Below are 13176 nucleotides of genomic sequence, written 5' to 3'. Positions count from 1 at the left end.
TCGTGAAGTGGAGTGCCCCCTGTATAAAGTAAAAGTGAGAAAAGCTTACAGCACCTGGTATTCCCAGGAGGTCTCCCATCCAAGTACTAACCAGACCCTACCCTGCTTGGCTTCCGACATCAGATGAGATCGGGCGTGTTCAGGGTGGTATGGCCGTAAGCGAGAGATGCTACCAAAAACAGCCCTTTTGCATTACACGCCTCTATACATGCCAGTTGGTCCCATTGGATCCTACTAATGTTCTTTTTTTTTTTTTTTATCTGACTCACACTGCAGCCCCACCATCCAATCGGCAGCGCCGGACCCACACCAAACATTCACCAAACTACTCAGCCGGCAGCCTACCACAATTATTCCATTCTTTCCGCATCCGCACACTTCCTTCTTTTTAACTCCTTTTCACTACCGCACAGGTTAATCGCCGCACGTCCCCCGCCGGCAAACATTACTCCTTTGCCTACTGCATGCAGGCTTCTCTTAACGACCCTCTGTTATCAACTCCGCTAACAGCCACAAAATCTCCGCCGCACGAAGCCCACTGGTAGCTGCTGAATCACATGCTTCCCCAAAACGTCGCGCTGTCAGAACACTGGGAGCTACACACACCAACAAGTCCATACTGCAGGCTGCAGCCAGAACAATTTTCTACATTCAAACATCGACGGCCTCTTCTCTCTAAAAATTCACCAGACCGCTTCTACCACCAGCAAAGAAGTTTCCATCCCGAATTCCTCTGTGATTCCCACTAACCTAAACATTAAGCTGGCATTGAAGGGTGTGAATTACCCCGGCCAATCTGTTCTTTTAAATACAGCTTTTAGCAAGTTTTGAAAGGAGAAGAGCAGAACTTGCTATGCCAATAATATCGAGTCTTCTGTGGCGAAGTGGTTTTTGCATAGAAAACAAAGCGGTGAGTTGAAGAGGAATAATATCAGTACTTTGTTTAAAACTGTGTGTAAAAAGCTGTCTCTTTATCATTAACAATAAGTTGTAAAACGTGAATGGGGAGTGACAGTCTTCAAGTTTGTGAGAAGATCGCGCCCTGGTGGAATAAAGGCACGAACAGCTTACAGCACCTAGAATTACCAGGAAGTATTTAGAGTAAAACGGTTTCTAAAAGCTGCCTTAATGAATGAGAGAAAACAATATATATATATATATAAAATAGTAAAATGGAAGGGGAGTGATAGATTTAAATTAATCGTGAAGTGGAGCGCCCCCTGTATAAAGTAAAAGTGAGAAAAGCTTACAGCACCTGGTATTCCCAGGTGGTCTCCCATCCAAGTACTAACCAGACCCTACCCTGCTTAGCTTCCGAGATCAGACGAGATCGGGCGTGTTCAGGGTGGTATGGCCATAAGCGAGAGATGCGACCAAAAACAGCCCTTTTGCATTACACGCCTCTATACATGCCAGTTGGTCCCATTGGATCCTACTAATGTTCTTTTTTTTTTTTTATCTGACTCACACTGCAGCCCCACCATCCAATCGGCAGCGCCGGACCCACACCAAACATTCACCAAACTACTCAGCCGGCAGCCTACCACAATTATTCCATTCTTTCCGCATCCGCACACTTCTTTCTTTTTAACTCCTTTTCACTACCGCACAGGTTAATCGCCGCACGTCCCCCGCCGGCAAACATTACTCCTTTGCCTACTGCATGCAGGCTTCTCTTAACGACCCTCTGTTATCAACTCCGCTAACAGCCACAAAATCTCCGCCGCACGAAGCCCACTGGTAGCTGCTGAATCACATGCTTCCCCAAAACGTCGCGCTGTCAGAACACTGGGAGCTACACACACCAACAAGTCCATACTGCAGGCTGCAGCCAGAACAATTTTCTACATTCAAACATCGACGGCCTCTTCTCTCTAAAAATTCACCAGACCGCTTCTACCACCAGCAAAGAAGTTTCCATCCCTAATTCCTCTGTGACTCCCACTAACCTAAACATTAAGCTGGCATTGAAGGGTGTGAATTACCCCGGCCAATCTGTTCTTTTAAATACAGCTTTTAGCAAGTTTTGAAAGGAGAAGAGCAGAACTTGCTATGCCAATAATATCGAGTCTTCTGTGGCGAAGTGGTTTTTGCATAGAAATCAAAGCGGTCAGTTGAAGAGGAATAATATCAGTACTTTGTTTAAAACTGTGTGTAAAAAGCTGTCTCTTTATCATTAACAATAAGTTGTAAAACGTGAATGGGGAGTGACAGTCTTCAAGTTTGTGAGAAGATCGCGCCCTGGTGGAATAAAGGCACGAACAGCTTACAGCACCTAGAATTACCAGGAAGTATTTAGAGTAAAACGGTTTCTAAAAGCTGCCTTTATGAATGAGAGAAAAAAAAATATATATATAAAATAGTAAAATGGAAGGGGAGTGATAGATTTAAATTAATCGTGAAGTGGAGCGCCCCCTGTATAAAGTAAAAGTGAGAAAAGCTTACAGCACCTGGTATTCCCAGGTGGTCTCCCATCCAAGTACTAACCAGACTCTACCTTGCTTAGCTTCCAAGATCAGACGAGATCGGGCGTGTTCAGGGTGGTATGGCCATAAGTGAGAGATGTGACCAAAAACAGCCCTTTTGCATTACACGCGTCTATACATGCCAGTTAGTCCCATTGGATCCTACTCCTGGTTTTTTTTTTTTTTTTATCTGACTCACACTGCAGCAGCACCATCCAATCGGCAGCGCCGGACCCACACCAAACATTCACCAAACTACTCAGCCGGCAACCTACCACAATTATTCCATTCTTTCCGCATCCGCACACTTCCTTCTCTTTAAGTCCTTTTCACTACCGCACAGGTTAATCGCCGCACGTCCCCCGCCGGCAAACATTACTCCTTTGCCTACTGCATGCAGGCTTCTCTTAACGACCCTCTGTTATCAACTCCGCTAACAGCCACAAAATCTCCGCCGCACGAAGCCCACTGGTAGCTGCTGAATCACATGCTTCCCCAAAACGTCACGCTGTCAGAACACTGGGAGCTACACACACCAACAAGTCCATAATGCAGGCTGCAGCCAGAACAATTTTCTACATTCAAACATCGACGGCCTCTTCTCTCTAAAAATTCACCAGACCGCTTCTACCACCAGCAAAGAAGTTTCCATCCCTAATTCCTCTGTGATTCCCACTAACCTAAACATTAAGCTGGCATTGAAGGGTGTGAATTACCCCGGCCAATCTGTTCTTTTAAATACAGCTTTTAGCAAGTTTTGAAAGGAGAAGAGCAGAACTTGCTATGCCAATAATATCGAGTCTTCTGTGGCGAAGTGGTTTTTGCATAGAAAACAAAGCGGTCAGTTGAAGAGGAATAATATCAGTACTTTGTTTAAAACTGTGTGTATAAAGCTGTCTCTTTATCATTAACAATAAGTTGTAAAACGTGAATGGGGAGTGACAGTCTTCAAGTTTATGAGAAGATCGCGCCCTGGTGGAATAAAGGCACGAACAGCTTACAGCACCTAGAATTACCAGGAAGTATTTAGAGTAAAACGATTTCTAAAAGCTGGCTTTATGAAAGAGAGAAAAAATATATATATATAAAATAGTAAAATGGAAGGGGAGTGCTAGATTTAAATTAATCGTGAAGTGGAGCGCCCCCTGTATAAAGTAAAAGTGAGAAAAGCTTACAGCACCTGGTATTCCCAGGTGGTCTCCCATCCAAGTACTAACCAGACCCTACCCTGCTTAGCTTCCGAGATCAGACGAGATCAGGCGTGTTCAGGGTGGTATGGCCGTAAGCGAGAGTTGCTACCAAAAACAGCCCTTTTGCATTACACGCGTCTGTACATGCCAGTTGGTCCCATTGGATCCTACTAATGTTCTTTTTTTTTTTTTTATCTGACTCACACTGCAGCCCCACCATCCAATCGGCAACGCCGGACCCACACCAAACATTCACCAAACTACTCAGCCGGCAGCCTACCACAATTATTCCATTCTTTCCGCATCCGCACACTTCCTTCTCTTTAACTCCTTTTCACTACCGCACAGGTTAATCGCCGCACGTCCCCCGCCAGCAAACATTACTCCTTTGCCTACTGCATGCAGGCTTCTCTTAACGACCCTCTGTTATCAACTCCGCTAACAGCCACAAAATCTCCGCCGCACGAAGCCCACTGGTAGCTGCTGAATCACATGCTTCCCAAAAACGTTGCGCTGTCAGAACTTTGGGAGCTACACACACCAACAAGTCCATACTGCAGGCTGCAGCCAGAACAAATTTCTACATTCAAACATCGACGGCCTCTTCTCTCTAAAAATTCACCAGACCGCTTCTACCACCAGCAAAGAAGTTTCCATCCCTAATTCCTCTGTGATTCCCACTAACCTAAACATTAAGCTGGCATTGAAGGGTGTGAATTACCCCGGCCAATCTGTTCTTTTAAATACAGCTTTTAGCAAGTTTTGAAAGGAGAAGAGCAGAACTTGCTATGCCAATAATATCGAGTCTTCTGTGGCGAAGTGGTTTCATGCATAGAAAACAAAGCGGTCAGTTGAAGAGGAATAATATCAGTACTTTGTTTAAAACTGTGTGTAAAAAGCTGTCTCTTTATCATTAACAATAAGTTGTAAAACGTGAATGGGGAGTGACAGTCTTCAAGTTTGTGAGAAGATCGCGCCCTGGTGGAATAAAGGCACGAACAGCTTACAGCACCTAGAATTACCAGGAAGTATTTAGAGTAAAACAGTTTCTAAAAGCTGGCTTTATGAAAGAGAGAAAAAATATATATATATAAAATAGTAAAATGGAAGGGGAGTGCTAGATTTAAATTAATCGTGAAGTGGAGCGCCCCCTGTATAAAGTAAAAGTGAGAAAAGCTTACAGCACCTGGTATTCCCAGGTGGTTGCCCATCCAAGTACTAACCAGACCCTACCCTGCTTAGCTTCCAAGATCAGACGAGATCGGGCGTGTTCAGGGTGGTACGGCCGTAAGCGAGAGATGCGACCAAAAACAGCCCTTTTGCATTACACGCGTCTATACATGCCAGTTAGTCCCATTGGATCCTACTCCTGTTTTTTTTTTTTTTTTTATCTGACTCACACTGCAGCCCCACCATCCAATCGGCAGCGCCGGACCCACACCAAACATTCACCAAACTACTCAGCCGGCAGCCTACCACAATTATTCCATTCTTTCCGCATCTGCACACTTCCTTCTCTTTAACTCCTTTTCACTACCGCACAGGTTAATCGCCGCACGTCCACCGCCAGCAAACATTACTCCTTTGCCTACTGCATGCAGGCTTCTCTTAACGACCCTCTGTTATCAACTCCGCTAACAGCCACAAAATCTCCGCCGCACGAAGCCCACTGGTAGCTGCTGAATCACATGCTTCCCCAAAACGTCGCGCTGTCAGAACACTGGGAGCTACACACACCAATAAGTCCATACTGCAGGCTGCAGCCAGAACAATTTTCTACATTCAAACATCGACGGCCTCTTCTCTCTAAAAATTCACCAGACCGCTTCTACCACCAGCAAAGAAGTTTCCATCCCTAATTCCTCTGTGATTCCCACTAACCTAAACATTAAGCTGGCATTGAAGGGTGTGAATTACCCCGGCCAATCTGTTCTTTTAAATACAGCTTTTAGCAAGTTTTGAAAGGAGGAGAAGAGCAGAACTTGCTATGCCAATAATATCGAGTCTTCTGTGGCGAAGTGGTTTTTGCATAGAAAACAAAGCGGTCAGTTGAAGAGGAATAATATCAGTACTTTGTTTAAAACTGTGTGTAAAAAGCTGTCTCTTTATCATTAACAATAAGTTGTAAAACGTGAATGGGGAGTGACAGTCTTCAAGTTTGTGAGAAGATCGCGCCCTGGTGGAATAAAGGCACGAACAGCTTACAGCACCTAGAATTACCAGGAAGTATTTAGAGTAAAACGGTTTCTAAAAGCTGGCTTTATGAAAGAGAGAAAAAATATATATATATATAAAATAGTAAAATGGAAGGGGAGTGCTAGATTTAAATTATTCGTGAAGTGGAGCGCCCCCTGTATAAAGTAAAAGTGAGAAAAGCTTACAGCACCTGGTATTCCCAGGTGGTCTCCCATCCAAGTACTAACCAGACCCTACCTTGCTTAGCTTCCAAGATCAGACGAGATCGGGCGTGTTCAGGGTGGTATGGCCATAAGTGAGAGATGTGACCAAAAACAGCCCTTTTGCATTACACGCGTCTATACATGCCAGTTAGTCCCATTGGATCCTACTCCTGGTTTTTTTTTTTTTTTTATCTGACTCACACTGCAGCAGCACCATCCAATCGGCAGCGCCGGACCCACACCAAACATTCACCAAACTACTCAGCCGGCAACCTACCACAATTATTCCATTCTTTCCGCATCCGCACACTTCCTTCTCTTTAAGTCCTTTTCACTACCTCACAGGTTAATCGCCGCACGTCCACCGCCAGCAAACATTACTCCTTTGCCTACTGCATGCAGGCTTCTCTTAACGACCCTCTGTTATCAACTCCGCTAACAGCCACAAAATCTCCGCCGCACGAAGCCCACTGGTAGCTGCTGAATCACATGCTTCCCCAAAACGTTGCGCTGTCAGAACACTGGGAGCTACACACACCAACAAGTCCATACTGCAGGCTGCAGCCAGAACAATTTTCTACATTTAAACATCGACGTCCTCTTCTCTCTAAAAATTCACCAGACCGCTTCTACCACCAGCAAAGAAGTTTCCATCCCTAATTCCTCTGTGATTCCCACTAACCTAAACATTAAGCTGGCATTAAAGGGTGTGAATTACCCCGGCCAATCTGTTCTTTTAAATACAGCTTTTAGCAAGTTTTGAAAGGAGGAGAAGAGCAGAACTTGCTATGCCAATAATATCGAGTCTTCTGTGGCGAAGTGGTTTTTGCATAGAAAACAAAGCGGTCAGTTGAAGAGGAATAATATCAGTACTTTGTTTAAAACTGTGTGTAAAAAGCTGTCTCTTTATCATTAACAATAAGTTGTAAAACGTGAATGGGGAGTGACAGTCTTCAAGTTTGTGAGAAGATCGCGCCCTGGTGGAATAAAGGCACGAACAGCTTACAGCACCTAGAATTACCAGGAAGTATTTAGAGTAAAACGGTTTCTAAAAGCTGGCTTTATGAAAGAGAGAAAAAATATATATATATAAAATAGTAAAATGGAAGGGGAGTGCTAGATTTAAATTATTCGTGAAGTGGAGCGCCCCCTGTATAAAGTAAAAGTGAGAAAAGCTTACAGCACCTGGTATTCCCAGGTGGTCTCCCATCCAAGTACTAACCAGACCCTACCTTGCTTAGCTTCCAAGATCAGACAAGATCGGGCATGTTCAGGGTGGTATGGCCATAAGTGAGAGATGTGACCAAAAACAGCCCTTTTGCATTACACGCGTCTATACATGCCAGTTAGTCCCATTGGATCCTACTCCTGGTTTTTTTTTTTTTTTTATCTGACTCACACTGCAGCAGCACCATCCAATCGGCAGCGCCGGACCCACACCAAACATTCACCAAACTACTCAGCCGGCAACCTACCACAATTATTCCATTCTTTCCGCATCCGCACACTTCCTTCTCTTTAAGTCCTTTTCACTACCTCACAGGTTAATCGCCGCACGTCCCCCGCCGGCAAACATTACTCATTTGCCTACCGCATGCAGGCTTCTCTTAACGACCCTCTGCTATCAACTCAGCTAACAGCCACAAAATCTCTGCCGCACGAAGCCCACTGGTAGCTGCTGAATCACATGCTTCCCCAAAACGTCGCGCTGTCAGAACACTGGGAGCTACACACACCAACAAGTCCATACTGCAGGCTGCAGCCAGAACAATTTTCTACATTCAAACATCGACGGCCTCTTCTCTCTAAAAATTCACCAGACCGCTTCTACCACCAGCAAAGAAGTTTCCATCCCTAATTCCTCTGTGATTCCCACTAACCTTGTTGGGGAAAGCGCCCGGCGTTTCCACCCCAACTCCACATTTACGAGACACACACTTTATAGTTTTTACTTGCAAGGGTACCCACACTCTCTGCAATGCAAACTACAGCAGAATGTGTTACAAAGGGTGGTTCCCCTTGACTCCTTTATTTATAGTCAGTGGGAGGCGCAAGAGTCATGCAGAATAGGGAGGTGAGAGAAAGTTCTGGTTTTGCTAAGGTGGGAATGCTATTATTAATATAATCTAAAGTATGAGGCTAGGGGAAAACAAAATAATGTATATACATATTTACATTCATTGCTGATCATACAGGAGTGATAACAAAATGATTAATAACAGTTTCTTCAACCTAACAGTCCCTCCTGTTTATCATGACAGTATGATCAGAAACATCAATATTGTACAAGTTGCAAAAGCATTTCCAGTACAACCGTCATTTAGATCACATCATCATCATCCTAACTGTGGAGTACAGAAAACCATCAGGAGTCGTTCCTCCTGTTTATCATAGAAAAACATCTAATTCCATTACTTCAGGTCCGAGCCCTGCACGGGTGCTTTCAGCTCAGCCGTCATTATGAATTACATGTCTTCTTCATCGCTATCGCTGGAAACAGGCTCTGTCTCCATATTCTGAGTAAGGGAGAGAAGCATTGTACTGTGTGTCCGAAAAGCAGCATTAAGAGCTTGATTAATAAACATTTTCAAACATGGTATAACAGTTATAAAACAACAGAAAAACAAAATAAAAAACAAAACAAAAGGTAGGCACATTTTCATCAGTATGGACCACCAAATTCCTGTAACAAACCAGTCCAGCCAGGAGGACTGCGGTTGACTGTCCATGGTCATCACTTTTTGTAAGTCACATTTTTTGCTGTTACAGTGTCATGTACATATCGATACCAGTAGTTCTTCATGAACGGGTGTGAGTGGTCAGCAGGCAACGGGCGCAGATGGAAGTCGTCATGGGTCCATCGCCGTAGGTGCTGCAATGGAGCTAGTGGGAGCAAGGACAACCATACAAGTCCAACAACAAGAATGACCCCTAGAGTCACCTTACCACATCCCCACCCCGTCAGAGCCATCCTAATAGAGTGCAGCTCAGTTGTTTTCTTCACCGGGTTGAGACAGCAGCACCCTATTGGTTACTGTGCCTTTGTAGCGGACTTCCACTGCTACTCTGTCGCTGAGGCCTCTGATAAGGGCTTGATGGGTTTACAGTGACTTTTGTGTATCCAGGAAGGTCGTTCTGCTATTTTCACAGCTGTTGGTGTTGTGAGGAGGACTTGATAAGGACCGTCCCACCGGGGTGTGCTCCACTCCTTCCGCAACAGGACCTTGACCAGGATCCAATCTCCTGGCTGCAAGTTATCCTGTTGGTTAGAAACAGAATTTACTGGCAGACTACTGGGGCTATGTTTTTGTTGTGATGATAGCAACTTTCGCATCCAATTAGCCAATGTATTTTCTCTGTCCGCTTTCCCTATATCACTCATTTTGGTTGCTAGGGGAAACGGCCTTCCGTACACTATCTCAAAAGGTGTTAATCCTGCAGGAATGGGAGTTATTCTCATCCACAATTTTACTAGAGACAAACATTCTGGCCACGGCCTTTTTGTCTCTTCCATTGTTTTTCTGAGCCTTGTTTTAATAGTGCCGTTAGTTCTCTCCACTAAGCCTGCACTCTGAGGGTGATAAGCACAATGATTCTTAAGCGTAAAACCTAATGCTTGTGAACAAAGGGACATGGTCTGATTTACAAAATGAGTCCCATTGTCTGATCTTATAATATGAGGTATGCCATAAGTAGGGAAATAATGGCCTACCAAACATTTTGCAACAGTCATTGCATCACAGTGCTTTACAGGGTATATTTCTACCCACTTAGAAAAGGTGTCTATAATGACTAGACAGTACTTCTTCCCTTGTGACCAAGATAATTCAATAAAATCCATATGTACAACTTGAAACGGGTACTCAGCTACAGGGAACTGGCCACGTTTTGGTCTCATGTTACCCTGTGCATTATGTTTACAGCAAATTAAGCATGTTCTACAAAATTGCTTTGCATAATCAGAAAAATTTATAGCGTAAAAGTATTGCTGGATAATATGTACCATCCCTCCTGTTGAGACATGAGTATTTCCATGGCTCACTAAGGCAGCTGTTTTGTATAAGTTTTTTGGTAGGATAGGCTTGTCATTCATATAGTAAACTTTCCCTTGCTGTATTGCTCCTCTCTTGATCCAACTCTGTATTTCTGTTTTAGGAGCATGAATCTGTGCATCACACAGCACATCACTATCTATGAAAAGAATGTCTGCCACTGATAAGGTGGGCTGTTTCAGTGCCGCTTCTTTGGCAGTTTTATCTGCAAAGTTGTTTCCTTTAGCTATTGTGGAAGCATCGGTTTGGTGTGCTTTACATTTGCACAGTGCAAGGCGAGTCGGTAATAGTACAACATCTAATAATCTAAGTAGTAAGTTTGTGTGAGTTAGAGACGTTCCCTGCGATGTTTTAAAACCTCTATTTTTCCACACTCTTGCATGGTGATGAACAGCTCCAAACACATATTGACTATCAGTGTATATAGTAAGTGACTTATTTTTGAATAGCTCGCATGCCCTAATTACAGCATAGAGTTCAGCCGCTTGTGCTGAACAAGCAGGTGGGAGTGCATTGGCCTCTAACACTTCAGTAGATGTAACTACAGCATACCCGACCTTATTTTTTTCCATATCATTTTTTGATGCTGATCCATCTACATAAACAACCATTGAATCTGATATTGGGGTCTGTAAAATATCTGCTCTGGGTTTTGTTTGCTCTTCCACAACTGCTTTGCACGAATGTGGTTCTCCATCTTCCGTTGTCGGAAGAAGGGTGCTAGGGTTAAGAGGACCACATCGCTGTATAGTAATGTTTGACTGTGAAAGCAGGAGTGAGACTAAGGTCAGATGTCTAGCATGTGTGAGGAACGGAAGCGGTGTCTGCAGTAAAACTAATGAAACTGAATGTGGCACCTTCAAGGTGAGTGGGTGACACAACACTAATTCTGCTGATAATTTTACTGCTTCTGCAGCAGCTGCACATGCTTGCAAACATTGTGGAAAACCAGCTGCTACTGCATCTAATCGTTTAGAATAGAATGCTAGTGGTCTTTCCTTTGTCCCGAACGGCTGTGTTAATACCGCTTTCATATAACCTTGATTAGCATCAACACATAAGGTAAATGGTTGTTGATAATCTGGTAAGGCAAGTATCACATTTGTTTGTAGCATCATTTTTAAGTTTGTGAATGCCAATTCTCCTTCTTTTGTCCACTGAATTTTATCTTTTAAGGCCATGTCTTTCCCATAAATTAAGGTTTGCAGAGGTTGAACGAGTGCGGCATAATCAGGTAGCCATTCTCTGCAATAATTACAAAGTCCTAAGAAGGACATCATTTGCTGTTTAGTCTTTGGCTTTGGTGCCTCTTGTATTGCCTGTTTTCTAGTTTCTAACAACGATCGACCTTGTTGGGAGAGTTTATGTCCAAGATATATAACTTCCTCCCTGCAATATTGTAATTTTTGTTTTGATGCTTTATGTCCTGTATCATATAAATGCTGTAACACCAACAGTGTGGCTTCCTTACAATGCTGTTTTGTATCTGAAGCAATTAATATATCATCTACATACAGTAGCACTTGACTATGGGATGGTATTTTACAGGTACTCATAGAGTATCTAAGGGCCATGGTATATACATGTGGACTTTCTGAAAACCCTTGAGGGAGTCTAGTATATGTGTATTTTTTTCCCTTATAGGTGAAACCAAATAAATGTTGAGAATCAGGGTGCAATGGTACTGAGAAAAATGCATTACTGAGATCAACTACTGAGAAGTAACTTTTATCAGGGGTTAATGAGTTGAGCAATAAGTGTGGGTTGGGCACGTCTGGTGCTCCGGTTCCTTGCACAACATAGGCTTCCTCATTTATGATTGCTTTCATGCCAGAGTTTGTGGCAACTACACTAATGCCCATCTGTACCATAAGGTCATGGCCTAACAGATTGACAGGGCAAGAAGGGCTTATTAACACTTGTGCTTGACATTCAATCCCAGTTTCCTTATCTTTTACTGCAACTGGGTTTGTTAGCTGATGACTGTCTGTTTGGCCTCCTGCTGTTTTTATATTTATGACAGATGAGGAGTATGTGACTTCAGGAGGACTGGAGGTTTGGACAGTCCTACAGGCTCCAGTATCACACAGGCATTCGTATACTTTGCCATTTATGATTAATTTCCGACTTGGCAAAGTTCCCCACTGCCTTTCTGCTAATAGCTGACATACTGCTTGCAAATCTATTTCCTCATTGAGGAGGTCTTGTAAGGTAACCTCCGTTTCTTCCCTTAAAATGACCTCTGTTTCACCTCGGATAGTGTCGGCAACAGGGGTCTCCGAGGAGGGTCATTGGTCATTTTCGGTGGAGTTTGGATTAAATGGTCGCTTCCCTGACCTGCAGTCCCTGCTTAAGTGTCCAGGTTTCCCGCATGTCCAACACTCTGTTTCCTGAGAAAACCCTCCTGTTTGTTTATTTCTAAATCTTCCTCGGCCTCTAAATCTTCCTCTTCCTCTACCTCTGAATCCCCCGCGTCCCCGAGGGTTCGTTTGCACTAGCGCTACCACGTCAGAGGCGCTGAATATTGTATCTGTCTTTTGCTGTTTCTGCGCTTTCTGTGCGTGTTGGGCATATTCTAAGGCTTGTTGGACTGAGCCAGTATTCTGATGTACCCAATGTTTGTCGAGATATTTTCGCAATTCAGACTTTAGGCCTGCGAAAAAAAAAGCTCGTTTTAATTGTTGCTGATACACTCCTCCGTCTTCCTCGTCGTGAGGAATTCCTGAATTTCCCCTGAACACCACTCGCATCCTATCCATAAAATCCTCAGGTTCCTCTCCATCTTTTTGTTTGCACTGCGCTATTCGCCCATAATCTGCACGTCTCACGAAGACTGTGTCTATCCTCTCTCGCAGGTGTTGTAATGCTTGTATGAGTTCCTGCGAGTTATGTGCTAAGGGCTGATTATTGGCACCATGTCCAGTGAAGTCGCCTGCCACACGTCCCCATTTATGGGTAAACAACTGTCTTAGGCATCGGTACATTTCCCTGCCGTTCAAATGAAAACTACTTTGTAATTCTAGGATGGCAGTCCAAAACTCGGGTACCCCTTCTTCAACCGGGGGTATTC

The 13176-nt window shown here is 43.8% G+C and overlaps 6 non-coding genes and 1 pseudogene across 6 annotated transcripts; all 7 read right to left on the bottom strand.

Moving 5' to 3' along the window:
• Nucleotides 1-42: 42 nt before the first annotated feature.
• On the bottom strand, nucleotides 43-161 carry LOC125734645 (5S ribosomal RNA). Its single transcript, XR_007393948.1, has one exon. It is a non-coding gene; the product is annotated as a 5S ribosomal RNA (ribosomal RNA).
• Nucleotides 162-1243: 1082 nt separating this feature from the next.
• LOC125732499 (5S ribosomal RNA) lies at nucleotides 1244-1362 on the bottom strand. The gene has a single exon (XR_007391878.1). It is a non-coding gene; the product is annotated as a 5S ribosomal RNA (ribosomal RNA).
• A 1076-nt stretch (nucleotides 1363-2438) lies between these two features.
• Nucleotides 2439-2557, bottom strand: LOC125731160 (5S ribosomal RNA). Its single transcript, XR_007391443.1, has one exon. It is a non-coding gene; the product is annotated as a 5S ribosomal RNA (ribosomal RNA).
• Nucleotides 2558-3633: 1076 nt separating this feature from the next.
• Nucleotides 3634-3752, bottom strand: LOC125733210 (5S ribosomal RNA). Its single transcript, XR_007392563.1, has one exon. It is a non-coding gene; the product is annotated as a 5S ribosomal RNA (ribosomal RNA).
• A 1077-nt stretch (nucleotides 3753-4829) lies between these two features.
• On the bottom strand, nucleotides 4830-4948 carry LOC125735858 (5S ribosomal RNA). Its single transcript, XR_007395143.1, has one exon. It is a non-coding gene; the product is annotated as a 5S ribosomal RNA (ribosomal RNA).
• Nucleotides 4949-6029: 1081 nt separating this feature from the next.
• Nucleotides 6030-6148, bottom strand: LOC125736742 (5S ribosomal RNA). The gene has a single exon (XR_007396013.1). It is a non-coding gene; the product is annotated as a 5S ribosomal RNA (ribosomal RNA).
• A 1079-nt stretch (nucleotides 6149-7227) lies between these two features.
• LOC125731351 (5S ribosomal RNA) lies at nucleotides 7228-7346 on the bottom strand (annotated as a pseudogene).
• Nucleotides 7347-13176: the final 5830 nt, after the last annotated feature.

The sequence above is a fragment of the Brienomyrus brachyistius genome, chromosome 2 (genome assembly GCF_023856365.1).
Source record: "Brienomyrus brachyistius isolate T26 chromosome 2, BBRACH_0.4, whole genome shotgun sequence".
NCBI lineage: Eukaryota > Metazoa > Chordata > Actinopteri > Osteoglossiformes > Mormyridae > Brienomyrus > Brienomyrus brachyistius.
The sequence above is the reverse complement of the archived record's forward strand: the minus strand, read 5'-3'. Positions and strand labels throughout refer to the sequence as shown.